Source organism: Topomyia yanbarensis, chromosome 2, assembly GCF_030247195.1.
Source record: "Topomyia yanbarensis strain Yona2022 chromosome 2, ASM3024719v1, whole genome shotgun sequence".
Lineage (NCBI taxonomy): Eukaryota > Metazoa > Arthropoda > Insecta > Diptera > Culicidae > Topomyia > Topomyia yanbarensis.
Window position 1 is genome coordinate 378,142,314 of NC_080671.1, and position 16,757 is coordinate 378,159,070.

General features: G+C 39.7%; 1 non-coding gene across 1 annotated transcript; it reads right to left on the minus strand.

Moving 5' to 3' along the window:
* Nucleotides 1–6,443: 6,443 nt before the first annotated feature.
* On the minus strand, nt 6,444–6,526 carry Trnal-cag (transfer RNA leucine (anticodon CAG)). The gene has a single exon. It is a non-coding gene; the product is annotated as a tRNA-Leu (tRNA).
* Between the last annotated feature and the right edge of the window lie 10,231 nt (nt 6,527–16,757).

Genomic DNA, 16,757 nt, shown 5'->3' on the forward strand with positions numbered 1-16,757 from the left:
CAAAATGTTATCATGATCCTTAACCCTAGAACGTTGCACTGGGGTACAAATGTACCCCACGCCTTCTTTGGAGCCGTGTGAAGACGAGAATTCGGCATTTACCGATCTGGAACCCTAACCATAATTCAATTGAGAGTTCTTAGTAAGAGTAGGAGAAGGTGGTATAGCCAGTTTGCTTATGGCCTTCGTGGAAGCAGGTGTCAAAGTTGGCGTGGGGTACATTTGTACCCCAGTGTACGGTTGCCGTTAGCGTTTTGTTATGTTTCGTGCTGTCAGTGGAAATGTGACTCGTGACAATACCAGTTTAAATACTGGTTGTTTTAGTACGCAAGTAACAATTAGTATTATATAATCGTTTTTAATCATTTATTCAATTAATTTAATTTAATTTTGAAGTAGAAGAAAAATCGTTCTCATTTTTGCTGATATTTATTGTTTTATTATTTATTTTTCATAGTTTTTCAAAACAATGGCTCGCAAGTATAATTTGCGCACAGTAACTGCTGTAGCAGTAATGTTGCGTGTTACCAATGTATTACTGGTCAGAAATATTTTTTCATTTCAATTTCCACCCCATTTCGTGGAATTTTCCAAAACCCGATTTTTAAATTTTCACTTTTTCAAATAATTGTACTTTTTTTTCAAAAATATCGAGATTCCATTTTATACCGCTTCTAGACCAACTTTTAAAATCACTTGATTTTTTCAATTTGGTTGAAAATTCGAAAAGTTAGAGTAATTTTTGTAAAAACAGTCAAAATCGCGATTTTGTCACTTTTTTGTTCAAACCAATTTATGCAACATTTATTCAATGGATTCCGCACTTTTAGTACACAGCTGCTTTTGCAATTAAAAACGAAGAAAATGATGTACTATACATGGCTTTTGTTTGCATTTTTACCTGCGAAAATTGCGATCAAACGCGTGGGGAACATTTGTACCCCAGTGCAACGTTGTAGGGTGGAAAACGCAAGTGCAACGTTCTAGGGTTAACGAATCACCTCTACAGATTTGTCAATGATTTCAAGGGTAGTAAGATTCGGCCGTCGGTTACTAGTATTGCTCTCATTCAGGAACGGCATGAAACGGAACTAGATAATCACATGCTATTAGAAGCACCGTAAGCTGTAAACTAGTGAACAAATTGTGTGCAATACAATAGTTCATAAATGTATACTCAGAAATGATAGAAACATAACCGAGGCATAGTTACATGTTATGCCGGCACGTAACCAGAGGGGGCCCCTTCGGATTATTTTTTAAAAAGAATTAAAGAAAAAAACAAGTTTTTCGGTAATTTTTATCTCATTTGTATATCGATTAGTTTAAACAAATTAATGAGAAAATGTTTAAAAATATTGCTATTTCGAACGACCAAAGACAACAGTCACGATCCGTCGAGATGAGTGAGTCGCAGTTTAGCAAGTAGTGGTGTTCCGGCCAAATACGGAGGTTATTGAATTCCGGCCTTCTCACATACGATCTAGCATTCGTGATGTGAAACATTTGCTAAAGGTGAATCCTATCCTCCATAGTTTTACGGAAGTCGCCTTTATCGAGTTCTACGATATCCGGCATTCAGTGCGGAGAGCGTGTAACAAATTCGTCCAAGCGAAACCAATCATTCTGCATAACAACTTTTAATACGTGATTGTATGTAGCATTCAAGATCTTCATATATATGGATGATGAGAAAATGAATGTTCGGCTACAAGATCTGAAACTACTTACTTGCACTGCAGAAATTAAAAGATTCATGTCACAATTGAAATAAATGGAATTCATTACATAGGGCACATCTAGGAACAAGTTCCCGGTATTTCAAAGGGTGTTTTGTGGTGAGAAGTCGAGTCTTCTGACTCGTTTCCTCCTACCCGACTCTGTAGTACAAAACATAATGCGACAGTACCATTACACAGATAATTCTTTGCACATCCACAATCTCCAATGTCATTACCTGATCCACCAATTGCCATATTTCAGGTAATATTGATAGTGGAAAAGTTGCGTCAGTACCTCAAAATCAAAAGCTAGCACCATCATTGAGATAGTTTACACTCGGGACCCGTAATGAAATGTACGCCCGTCAACACGATGTTTGCCAGGAAAATATATTTCTCTGAGGCTTCGTAAACAGGTGTCCACGCGCAATGGCTAGTATCTCGTAGGAGATCTGCCGGACAACCATTAAAACTCATTTTATTGTTTTCATTGAGAACATCACGGAAATATATAAAGAACACACAGCTCCGTATAGATAACGCATTGCGCCGAGCCAAATAAACGAAATCATGAAATTTAATAAGTTGAAGTTTAATTGAAGACTAGGCACTAGAACTCTCCAAAAAAGCACTTCATCGCAAGTGATTGCCGAGCTTAACAAAACTAGTATATAGTAGTAGATATTGGCCAGAATAGAGTTAGTTACTTAAACGACAACTTTTTCAATTTTTACTCAATTTGAATTTCTGTATTAGGTCAATGCACCCTATTTTATTAGTCAATCATTCACAATGAACTTAATGCTGCAACTAGCAGCAGCATTTTAGCTGCTTTCTATAGTTTCCAATTAATGTGTATGTGAGTTTGAAAACGATGAGACGATGCATCGAACAGAAATTAATAATCATCCCGAGCAACACCATTTGTTGAATAGCAGTTTCTGCAACATAATTAGTTCAAAAAAGTGAACAATGGTTGATGGTTGATTCAACTGATCTAGCAACCAAAAAAGCGCACCAGCAAAATTTTATGGTTATGCAAAGTGTTGCTTGGGATGGAGCGCGACTAACATGTTGTAACTGGCTGAATCTATAAGTTAATATGTCGGGATTATTATTTTATTATAATAAATGAGGGAGATGATCAGAAATCCCGGCGAAATGGAGGAAAAAGAAACAATCAATTGAAATCGACTCAAGAGCACTTCGTCTATCTTTTCTATACACTCAGCTCGAGTGCTTTTGGAATTGCGCTCTGATCCTCTCATTTTCGAAATACCTTTTCGTCTTCGCTACGCTACGAATTTGATTTGATTTATTTTATTTATTTATTGAGAAGGAAAAGCCCGCGGGAGTGGAGTCTCAAAACTCCCTCTCCCGTAGGCACAAAACCTCCTTTTCGAAGTATCAACAGTTAACGAAACCAAATGATACAAAAATTAACACTAAAACACTGCTTAAATTTAACACTTCTTAAACACTAGTTTACATGTATAGTACAGTACAACCATAACATTTATAGATCTTAGGCTAGCTCTATTAAGTACGAGAAAGGGCGCGCGAAAATAATTCCTTCAGAGCAGAGAATGCATTAGATGCAACAGCTTTTATTGATACCATACTGTTTCTAAAATTGTGATAAAACAAACCTGTAATCAAACAGACATTACCGCTTTCTTCAAGTAGTCGAATATCTCTATCAATCTTAATGGAGATTGTAGGAAAAAAAATAAAAACTAATAATTTTTAGTCATAAACAAACCTGAGTTAAATTACTGAGAATATTAATCTAGTTGAGAGAGGGAGCTAGAAAGTTGGCTTTATACACTGCCGCTGACAAAGGTTTTGAAACATTTTCGTGGTAATCAGATGAATTGCAGTAATTTAAAAACAGAGGGTCAGTATTAAGTGACTCTTTTGAATAGTGAACCATTTCTGGACAGTGTTCCTTAATAGATTAAATTCTGGGCAGTTTCCTTTAATAGATCAAATAATTTAAATATATATATTTTACACTTTTTTTTGCAAAACTGACGATTTTTTGCGAAACTGTGACAATTTCTTTAAAAAGACTGCTTTTTTCATTACTAAAATAATTTATAACATTTATGTGAAATTTTGGACGAAAAAAGTAATCGCTCAAGGGCACGCCAAATAATTTACGAACAATTAAAAAAAATGGAAATCGGTCGAAAACTTGTTCAGACATCCCTGTTACCGCAACGACGTTTATGGAAAAACATGATTCGCCCTCGTAAGGAATGAACATGAAAAACACTTGCTTCTACTGTTTGGATCTCTATAAAATATTGGGATAGTATTTTTGAAAACTCGATTTTTGACCCATCTCAACATATATAACCCCTTAAATTGAATATATCATAAAATTGTGTTAGCGTAATGCCACAGAACGGGCAATAGTGGAAAAATTCCAGATTAAAATATAGGAATTAAATCGTTTCTCCGCATCTACAAATTGCTTGCCAAATTAAATGATTTAGAGAAAATTTCGACAATCTCCTCGTTCGAGCATTCTCTAAATATTTTCTATGGAGTTTTTCGGACGGCTGTCTCAGTCTTGTTACAAGCAAAACGAAAATTAGTTTATTGCCCGACGTTTCGGCCTTTTTCAAGGGAAACTACATATTTTGAAAGAAAGAGGTCGTTACTAAACTAGACATAAAACATAAAAACATTGTGACATTGTGAGCACAAACTTACTGAGGTCTATCGTTTTTTGTTATAGTGTCGCTGTCCGACAATGCGGTGTCTGGTTGTGGTTTCTACGCAAACATTCTCTCTATGGTTAATTTTAAATATTTTTTAATTTATATTCATTCCAATTTAGCGTCTTTCATACCTTGTAAACGTGTAGCCTAGAACGCCTTGCACTTTATAGCACCACTTTTTTAATTTTTAGTTTCTATCGTTTTAATTTTGGAATTGTTTTCACCGAAAACTTCCAAAATCATAAATAGAGCAACAACTATAAAATATCGTATCCAAGAAGTATTTTTTTTTTCATACGCATTTCACGCCAGTTTCTTTTTTTTACATAGCATGTTGCAAAAAATTTTAAGACTAATTTTAACAATACTAGTAATTTGTCTAGAACTAACACTGTAATAACTTTAAAGTTTGCTTTTTTTCTTTGATTCTTGTATTTCATAATGATCTTGTATTTTCGAGTGCATTCATTTATTTTTTCTGCTATTGTCTGAACTTAAAACAAAACTGAATAATCTATGACACTGTAATTGGTGAATGATTAGCCTTGGATGAGAGTATGAGGAGATGAATCTAATTAAATTTTGACAAACACTGTTTTTAGAAAATGATACATAAGTTCCATGTATAGAGGAACGCGGTAAGTAAGGATGTCTCTAACAGGAACATGGATTGGTCTACCCCGGACTTGTAAAGAATCTACTAATTGTGATCTGGCTTCGCGACATTTATTTCTGGATCTGGCTTCAGAACGACATTTAATTCAGTGCACGACCAAACAATATGCTCAATGACGTGGTAACCCTCTCCACCCTCTCCACCCTGATTACCCTCTGCGAGCCCAATACGATGGAGATGCGCATCTAAGGTATAATAATTGGACATGATCCTAGACATCACACGGATGGAGTCCCGAGTTACATCCAATCACCAAGAAGTATTTGTTCGCCTGAACAACAAAATTCACATGGATTATACTGCCGCTCTACGCATAATTGACCCATGTGTATAGAGAATCCCATAGCACATGGGCCATTTATGGCCATAGCGCCAGTATATGCGTTTCATCATTCCTCTTTCCTAGCAGAGGTATTCTTCACACACAAACAATCCTGAAACCTTGCCATAAAACTAGAAACTGAAATATGATGTTTTATCTTTTATTGCATATAACTATAGATCTGTTCACTTGTAGGGGCCCCTCAATTCAATAGTGCCCAGGGGCTCCGACTGATCTTGAGACGGCCATGGATTTATCCACATTTTTACGGTGACTTACTGTTGAGAAATGCTGATAACAACTTTGCACGGTAGCTTTCGATGATCCAGGGGGAGGATCCTGGGTGGCTTGGTCCCACCAAAATTTTTTAACTTCTTGAGAAATTTTAAAATATTTTCTATTTCAAATTTATTCTAAATTCAAAAACATTCCAAATCAGATTTGACTACCAAAACTGATTTTAATTAAATGAGGGTATTACATTTTACGTATTGTACAATGAACCTTTCAAAATCGAAATTTCGGACCACCTTCGAATTTTTTTCTGGATCTGTTGCTGTAAGAATCATCTTATTGAATACTGAAACGACGAAACTGAAAGAAAGAACCTTTAAGAGAATTCTGAATGCTTTTTTTCCCCTTACAATGACTCACTAAACCAGAAATTCCCACACAATTCCACCGAGCAGATTCCGTTGTTTATTCGCAATTTTGCACTTTCTATACTAGTTTGATTTGCAAAGCAAATAAACCGTACTCCGCTGACGTTCGTACCGTGGAGCAATGCAGCAGAGGAAACGACTAGAATAAACACAAATAATACGCCACAGTGCGCTTCCAACGGGATTTCAGTGTTGGCTTTGTCGCTGTGCTTGTGTTTGAATATAATTTAAATAAATATTTTTAATTACATATGCGCCCCAACGGTTGTTGTTCCACAAACTTTAAATTGTATGCCCTTTCATCGTGGTACAGTTACCCAAAAAAAAGGTACTTGTCAGAAGTGGGATTCGAACCCACGCCTTCAGAGAAGACTACGACCTGAACGTAGCGCCTTAGACCACTCGGCCATCCTGACTAAGCTACCCCGCTTTCGATGGTAGGTCAATATTAAAGCAGCACCCAGACACGAACGGAATGCTAGACTTGCCTATATTTATACAGACGCGACAAAAATCCAATTAAATCGCACACATTCTAGCAAACGTTTCTCACTTCTGGTTCTCGGCCCATTCGTTTTTTTTTCATCCACCATCCAGTCTATCTTGCCGGCAAATCAACGTGTGGGTATTTTTTTTTGTTGTTATCTGTTGAACGAACAGCTTACGAATGGGTTCTACATATACGATGCCCGCGGTCAATTCTATACGATGCCGAACGAGGGGAAAGGTACATAGTCAAACAAAATGCGAAGCAGAAACGAAGAAAAAAAGTTTATTTTTAGAACTCGCATACTTCCACAGAGGGAATGTGCGGTGGTTCTAAAAATATAACCCTCATTGGAGATTGTAGCGAAATTAATCTGACTACGTGTAGTCAGTTGCCCGTATCTTTACTGATAAGCTTGATTTCTTCTTCAAGTTCACTCGTTAGCACCGGGCTGGCAGATCGCACCGCTTTCTAAATCTAGCAGCTTCACACATTCCACCACGGGAGAAGGCAGCACTGGAACAGCTTTCAGCAGAGGGCAGCACTTTGTTTACATATGGTATATGGCTCTCCGATTCCGGTTCTCAGTTCGTTCTGCTGCGGTGGGGACATTTTTATGCCTCTTCGTTCTTTATTCCGAGAAGAGCGGAATAAAAGGATTCATTCATTCTGAGCTCTTGTGTAATAAAAAAAACGAGTAAGGGGTTCTCTTTCTCGCCACCGTTGCAGGCTGCGGGTGTGTTGTTTTTTATTTTTATTAGTTTTTATGCGTCTTTTTGTTTCGGGGTCCCCCCGATCACTGCCGGCAGCACGAAGACAAATGGGTCACGGATCGGTTTAAGTGTCCTGGACTAATCTCGTCTTCCTGATGATTATGGCCGGGATTTCGAAGGATTTCGGCATAGGCATTGATTCGCTTGGCACAAACAAACAGGCCGTAAATATGAACGAAGCACAGTCGGACGTGAGTGAATTAGATCAGCCTCGAACGGTTGATTGTTATGTATATGTATTTGGTTCAGTTGCTTTTTTGTGATCATGTTTGCCAAATTTCAGTGAAATTTTTGCTTACCATTGCACTGCATAAGAACTTGACGGCACGGTCAACCTGCTGCACGTTGTTGTCAAAGCTGTTGTCGGGTTTGTTTTTAATCAGCCAAACACGTGCTGTTACCTTTTGCTTCACTATGCCATACTACTGTTAAGTCGAACAACTGTCCGTTCGTTATCGGTTTGTTTTCACTCATGTTTACATTCTGACGCGAGAGCGATGCTTCAGTTGCCGACGGCCGGTCTGCTTTGATGTGTGTATGTTTGCACTAGGAAGTTAATTCGAACCGGATTATCGACAGTCAACAGTTTAGCGTAGTATATATTAGGGGACTTTAGCGACAAGTGAACGGGGAAAAATACAATGGGGGTCATTAGGTGAGAAGAAAATTATTTCAATTATTATTTCCAACCCCTAGAATTTCAGAACGACATTTAATTGATTTTCTACGAAAATGTAAACAGGTCCTTGTTTGTCACCATCTGTCTTATTTGTATACCCAGCAAGCCGGCTTTCTATATACAAGGCTAGTTCCTTAACGGGTAAAAATTTGACGACTGGGCGTCGTCGAAATCGTCAGTGAAAATAATTAGATGAAATTTATTTTTGTATTGCTGCTAAAGCGTGATCGGCACCTGGTAGATCATAAGGAAGCAATACCGATGTCCAGAGCGTAAGTAAATTGACCGAAAACCATGTTTTTTCTTCTTGTTTTTTTGGCACAACTCAATGCGTTTGCATAACTAAGTCGTGGGTCTTTTACGATTTTTACAAAATGTATAAATTAAAATTAACTTTCCAAATGCCCATCCATCGAGTCTTGTCGACGCAGCTTACTGCTGCGTGTGGGGATCCTCTTCTTTGGCGGTGAAACATTAGCTGCGTTGTCTGGCACACCTTGGTTGTCATTCGGTCCGTCTTCTTTCGCGTTTTCGTTCACGTCCATGTCGTCATAGGTACTGCATTCATGATGCTTGCAGTCGAATGTTCTTATTTGTTTCTTGTGCTTACAGGTCGCTGTTGTAATCCTTCTTCATCGATGTTTGATTCTTTATTGGTGGTTTTGGTTGTTGGTTTGGAGGTATTTGATGTTATCGTTGTTTCTTTGTGGTACTGGATCCAATCGCTGTTGAGCTGGTGTTTGTAACAGATGGAATTAGCAGCCTCTGCGCAAGATTTTCCGTGGTGTAGCGGCTGATCACAGTATTGGCACGTATAGTAATCTGCCTTAGGTACGTGATCAGTGTTCGTTGAGAATATGCCATAGCTTGAACTAATTTGCATGGGATGTCGACCGCATTTTCATCACACGAGCGCCGCTGCAAAGTTCTGGGAACAACTTCCTCCAAGTATCTTCCTTAACACTATCCACCTTTCCGTATTTTGACATGAGTTGTTTGATGTCGGCGGAACTAGTACGTGGTGCCAGGTCATGTTACTTTATTTCAATACGGTTTGTATTGGGATCCTACATAAAATGTCATTCATTCGATGACGTGTTTTAAGTTGTTCAATCAAAAAAATAATTCTATTTCACTAATGTTTTTGAACATAATCAGTATCGCATGACGTAGATGGTGGAATTGCACAGCATTAACTTCTGCTACGTTGAGCTTCATGTTCACCTTCAACAATTGCTCTGCTTCGTGAATCGATGATCTTACCGGACCTTTCGAGAAGTTAAAAGCAATGCAGTTTACCCGCATCGAGATATAAACTTGCTTTGTATTGTCACTCATTATTTGTTTACGGTTCACACACTAGTTAGAAGGAATAAATTTTTGCTTTTGCAAGTGAACAAGTCAATTTGATTTTTCTGACCTGAGCAAGATGAGAAACCGGATTGACCCAAAGCAATTTGGCCGAATGCCACTAGACCGAATGCCATTTGGCCGATAGCTGTTAAGACGAAATAGTTACTTAGGCGAATATCATTTGGCCAAAAGGGCCATTTGGTCGAATGCCATTTGGACGAATTCCATTTTTTTCATTTTGTCGAATACATACATAGTATCGTTTAACTGAATGTGTTGTAACGGAGGGTTCAACGATGGATCGACAACGGTTGGAATAAAATACAACAGTTTCGATTCATTCGATGAGCTGAGAAGAAAACACCACCGTCGCTGTATTACAAAGCACAAGAAATTCATCACATTCTAGGAATGTTTTGATTGCAAAATGTCCAAGAAATCCAATGCCCTCCAAGCGTTGCCAAGTATTTTTAATCAAAATCACCGAAAAAAAAATTTTTACGATGGTAGGCATTGTACGCAACTTACTTGGGCTCGATTACTTATCGTGCCAACCCGAAAAATAAGCAATTGATTCAAGGGTTAAAAAATTACTACTATGCTTCCAATTCTTTGTTTTGGTAGAGTTTCATCGAGAGACAGTTGCCTCGCCTGTGACATCAAAATAACAACAGCTAGTTAAATTATTTTTTTAGTGACAAGACTGATTAAGGCTACGATGGATGGTGTAAGGTGTTGTGTCAAAATTTCAGGCGGCCTCTCGGGTCCGTTTGAAACACGCAGGGGACTAAGACAAGGCGATGGGTTGTCCTGCCTGCTGTTCAATATAGCGCTGGAAGGTGTAAAGCGGAGAGCGGGGTTCAACATGCGGGGCACGATTTTCACGAGGTCTGGACAGTTCGTGTGCTTCACTGACGACGTGGACATAATCAGTAGAAACAGGGAGACGGTAGCAGATCTGTATACCCGACTGAAGCGTGAAGCAGCACGAGTAGGACTGAAGATAAATGTGTCTAAGACGAAGTACATGCCGGCTGGCGGAACCGATCGCGATAGGGAACGCTTGGGCAGTAGTATTACGATCGACGACGACAAGTTCGAGGTGGTTGACGAGTTCATCTATCTAGGCTCATTGGTGACTGCGGACAATAACATCAGCCGGGAGATCAGAAGGCGTATTATCTGTGGAAGTCGTGCTTACTATGGGCTCCACAAAACTTTGAGATCCAGGAAGCTTCACCACCGCACGAAATGCGCCATGTACAACACACTGATTAGACCGGTGGTTCTCTACGGGCACGAAACGTGGACAATGCTCGGAGAGGATCTGAGGAGAACGATCTTCGGTGGTGTGCAGGAGGATGACGTGTGTAGCAGAAGGATGAACCACGAACTTGAGCTACTCTATGGTGAGCCAAGTATCCAGAAAGTAGCTCAAGCTGGAAGGGTACGGCGGGCGGGGCATGTTGTGAGGATGCCGGACAACAACCCCACCACGTTGGTTTTCACCTCCAACCCGGCAGGTACAAGACGGAGAGGAGCGCAGCGTTCCCGGTGGCTGGACCAAATGGAGCAGAACCTGGCGAGTATCGGGCACCTGAGAGGTTGGAGACAAGCAGCAACTAACCTAGTGACGTGGCGGAATATTGTGGAACAGATTAAATCATGATAATATGTTGAACAATCAAGAAATATAAATATATATAGTTAAATTATTATTAATTTTATGCTCTGAATAGCAGGATACAACTTTTCCTGATTCAGAATTGGGGATCGACTTATTTGCATCTCTGAATGCTCAGAAATTTATAGCTAAAAATCTGCCCTGAATCCCAAAGTCATTTAGAACCCATTTTAAAGCGCTTTTTTAGGAATTTAAAAACTTATCAGATTGCGATTCCAACGGTGTGTATGAAATCTCAAGAGGCTAGTGTCTATTAGGAGGTTGATGTCACTTTTTTTTCTTGCTCCGGTCAAACCGAAGCTAGAGGCCGCGAGGCATACGCCGATAGAAGACTAGAATAGACCCATACTAGTTTATTGTTCTGAGAGACGAATTGATTTAATTTAAGAATTCTGAATGCTTCGAGGAAGCCGAGAGGGCTTATAGGCCTTCGTCATCATGCACAAGCTAATTACACGTTCAATGGCGATAGGACCGGGAACTCTAGTGAAATGGGAGAACTCACTTTCTTCTAGCTTCTGAACCATACACTAAAAATGCAGTATCAGATTCACGGTCCGCGCGCGATCATTCAAGAACACGCGAATATGCGAATGGCCGCATGGTTATAAAAATAATTTATAAACACGATGTTACATACACGCTAGCACACGCGGCAAACGCGCTAACGTACAAACGCTCGAGTCCTTCACGATTATCCACGCACACCTACGGCTGCGGTCTCAGGAGTGATCCTACAAAAGGCCGTGTTCGCGCATTTCATGAATCGGATACGTCCGGAAGTTCCTCTCCTCGGCCTTCGTTATACAGATCCAACGATTTTAGGTAGACCAAACAAAAAAATAACGCGCATATCCAGTAAACAACACGATCCATGGCGACAAAAAAAATCTAATTTATACTTGCGAAGCCACATACACGCGACAAACACGTTAACATACAATTGCTTGAGCCCTTCGCGATCATCCACGCAACCTACACCCGTGATCTCGCAAACATGATAACATCTCGGTAAAAAAATGAACGTCTCAGCTTATAAATTGTCAAATACGGTCTCAAGCGTTAACCTACACCCAAAACGAATCTTTGAGAGTGGAATCGATTCTGTTTTTTCGCTCTCGAACTGTGAGCGAAAAGCTCCCAAACGATGAGTTATGGGGTTTTCGATTGATTGACACCGGTGTAGTGGAGTGCACTGGTTTTGCACTTTCTAGCAGAAGTGTCAATGGAACATAGTCAGTTTGTCTGCACTTCTGCTAGAAAGTGCAAAAACGGTGCAGTTTCAGTGCACTCCACTACACCGGTGTCAATCAATCGAAAACCCCATTAGTGTTCAACCAGCCTCATACTTGTGCAATACAATATCGTACCCCATAGCTACACGCTGTTGGCTCATGCAGTGCAGGGATAGCTTGAATAACACATACCATCGTCTCCATGCTGTCCCATCTGTGATCGCTGCTGCAATGATGCGAAGTTTATATAGCTCATTCATAAATTTTGCGGGTCGTTATGGCCTAAGGTGTAAAGTAGGCGTTTTAGCGAGTAGATGTTTGTCGGTTCCAGTTCTGATGTTACCTATTCCATTAATCTTTTTCTAGTGATGCTTAGTTCCCAACATATACATACAAACGAAATATTAATAACAGCGGGGAAATGGTACAAAGCAAAATGCGTCAATGAGACGATGCTGAAATAACGACGCGGCACCGGGAAGCAAACGATATTATCTTACTCATCATTAGTGTGAAGCTTATATAGGGTGAAGTGCCTATTTTCACCATGCTAAGGAGGGCGCCTCACTGAATCATTAAATACTCGGCCTACAAACAATGGAATGCGTAAAAACTGGCATCAACAGCTTTGCCTTGTTGTTAAGTACCAAGATAATAACATACATGCGCTGAAAACAGTGAAATTCTTGTGTTTGAGCGCAACGAAAACACGAATCGAGTGCCCCCATTGTTGCGCTACCATTTGACTCAATGCGTTGAACAAAGATGGCAGACACTGCTCTAACCAACGGCTTCAAATGGGTAGCGTGATAATAGAAACATAGCGATAATGGACTCATCACCCTATGCCATTTCACTACTCCACCAATGTGTCGTCATGGTACGGTTAGTAAAGAGGTGTTTTTACCGAATAGAAGTTTGTCGGCTCTTATCTTGAATCTGATATCAGATTCAAGATGGTGATGAGATTGCTTGTGGTGGTTGGGTGGGGAATGTAAGGTGTAGAAGAAAGCTACGAAACCAAATACTAACAAAGTTTCCTTGTGTGTGAGTGTGTCTCATCGTTTTTTTTCGTGAGCGTTGCGCTCATCTCGAATTGTGCGCGAACAGCTCAATGTTCAAAAAGGATTGCTTTTGGGAATGAGATTGGGAGCCCAAAAACAGAAAATCTGAGCGCGCCATTTTGGGTGTACAAACTCCCACGCTTGCACAATCATGAATCGGTCACTTCTGGAGTCTCTATCCTCTGTCCCAGAAGTCTAGATCCATGACTTCAATTGGACCAATTAAAAAATAATAAAGCTCTCATATCCACTAGGCAACATAACGGGGCGGCATGATCGGGAACTCATTTCTTGACAGAATCTAAACCCAACATTAAATATCAGAATAACGGTCAGCGTGATCATCCAAGAACACACGCGAATGTGTGAAGGGCCACACGGTTACAAAATCGAATTTATACATGCGAAGTCTCATACAAACACGTTAACATACGAACGCTTAAGCCCTTCGCCATCATCCACGTACACTTACGCCCGCGATCGCGCAAACTTGCTAACACCTCTGTAACAACGTGAACGGTTGGGTACTTACGGTCACGTCAGGAAATCTTTTCCCGCCGTCCTAGCAACTTAGGTTCAAAGCCCATATCCACTAGGCAACATGTTCCCTGGCTACATGACCGGGAATCTAGTGATATGGAAGAACTCACTTTCTCCTATCATCTGAACTGTACACCGAAAGTTAAGAATCAGATTCACGGTCCACGCGCGATCATCTAGCAACACACGCGAAATTACATATACGTTAGAACACGCGACATAAAAACGCACACGCGATCGAACACGTTAGCGTACAAACGATTGAGGCTTTCGCGATGATACAGGCGATCGCGAATTCCCTGCGCCCTCACTTATCTGAACCGTACAATGATATCACATGTAGAATCACGGCCCGCTGCAATTGGTCTCAAGTGGTGTTTTAGTGGGTGACATTTCCCGTTTCGTCTGCGATTGTAGTGAGTGATTCTCATGGAGAGTCCTTCCGAGAACCTAGCTCTACAGCTCCAGTGGGACAACTCTATAAAAAATATGTACAAACAATATAATACAATTTGTCCGTACCGCGCCTTGTTCAAATCGTTCACAACCTTTTGCGTAGGTATTGTTGAAGTCGATTCATCTGAGATAAGAGTTCATCTTAGGCTTATGAGAACAACTTCATACCTCAACGCGACCTATTTAAGGATTATTTGCGAGATACAAATAATTTAAATGCCTTACGGACTAACAGATCGAAATATGTATGATTTAAGCCAAATGCCAAACGGGCAAAACGGCATTCAACCAAAACGGCATTCGGCCAAAATGGGACTCGGCTAAAACGGCGTTCGGCCAAAGCTGCCTTCGGCGAAACATCATTCGGCAAAACCTCATTCGGCTTAACAGTTTGGTCGGATAAACGACCCGTTCGGATAATTGGGCATGTAGCGCGAATACCCGAAGAGGGACTAGTTAAATGTCGACTTCGGAAGGCGGCGGACGCATAAACAAACTGCGACCGGCAGCCTAAGATCACACAACCTGTAACTCCAAAATACAAGCGTTCATGAGTCACCCGAACACCCGGATTGTTCGGCGATGACGACGATGATGATGATGTTTATCGAACCGCCCACATATCAGCCCTTCTAAGGACCACCAATATAATTCAGAAAGAATTTAATTTGTATAGATTCAGCCATTTATAGAGTATTTCTATCGTATACGCATCGCTGATTGAATTTAAAAGCATTTCTTTTGAAGATTCCGACGGCAATTAGAGGCGCAAGTTATAAGGGGAGTGCCCTTGTTATTAAAATTACCAATAAGTACGTTAAGAAAGGGCATTTTTGGATTGATGTTCATTGCAATGAGTTACAGCGGGTGAACATTTTAATTTGAAGGAAGCAAGTAATATCAATTACAATTTGGGTTAGAAAATGTCCTGCTGTGTGGCTAAGTTGTTTCAAATTCTCAATATAGGGGTTCCAATTCCTATATTTCCGGTTGAAATAGCTTCCGAGTTTTTTTTTAACGTGAGTATCTGCCGTTATATTGAACGAAACTAATTGCACTTTTGCGCTACCAATCTTCACAATAATTGTAACAGCGCACGGATAAACAGATGCGATCTGAAGCCATTTCAAAATCCAAGAAATATTCTTTATAATTTCAACAATACGGGTATCTTTGGAATTGGCTTGACGAGTAGAAGACGAAAATCAGTGTCTCATTTCAAAATCCAAATAATCGAGTTATTGAGATTGTTGTTCAACCAGCACTAAAATTGGATTGGCTGGATTGCATCGATTCAAATATCGATTATCATCATCTACATGCCGAGCCCTTTCCAAAAATATCCATGATGTAAGGGTTATCGTAAAATATTGCTCAACTAAAAGTTGCCATCTTAGAATTTTAAATATCGCTAAACATCGATTTTCATCGCCTATTCATCCTATTACAGTGGCTTTCAACCGGGGGTGAATTCACACCCCGGGGTCAATTTAACTATTGTATGGGGTGAATTATACAAGGTAAATTTTAACTTGTTATTTTAACATTTTTGTCAGATACCTCAGGAACAGAGTTCAAATTAAATAGCATAGCGTTCATCCAAATTGAAAATCTTTTATTTTTATTTCTATGGTAAGCAATTTTCAGAAGGGAATTGCAATCGGATCAATATTCGGAAACATGGAGCGATAACGGTTGAAAACCACCAGTGCTGATACGGTTATCAAGATTATTGTTCAACCGGAGGTCGCCATCTTGAATTTGAAAATAACGCTAAATATAAACTTCCATCGGTTCCAGGCCTAATGCCGTTTGGTCTAATGACGTTAGGCTGAATGCCATTTAGTCGAAAGGGTTATTTGCTCGTGTGCCGATTGACATTTAGCCGAATGTCGTTTGCCCGAATACTGTTTGGCCAAAGGCTGTTTGACCAAAGGCAATTTAATCAAATGTCGTGTCGAATAACAATAAAAGTAGGGGAGTCTGAGGCTGGTTGGCCGAGTTTTATTTTCGGAATTTCTGTACTTAGACTTTTTGATAAACGTTTTGCGCCATCATGAAGATACAATCCTTGAGAAAATATGTGAATTTCTCATTCACTAAAAAATCAGGGTAAAAGTTATTAACAATCAAGCGTAAAATAAGTGAAACACATCAAATGTATCAGTGGAAATTGATTTAATTTTTTTAGACTTAGTTTAGGCAGCTTTAGTGAACTTTAACCTAAATTTATTTTTATTACATATTTCTCATGCATATTTGTCCATCACTATTAGCATAATATCCAATTTTGCTTAGAAAATGGTTAGTATTTCAAGAATATCAAGTGCACATTGCTCTATGCTAAATTTATAACTCGAACAACCAGCCCACGCA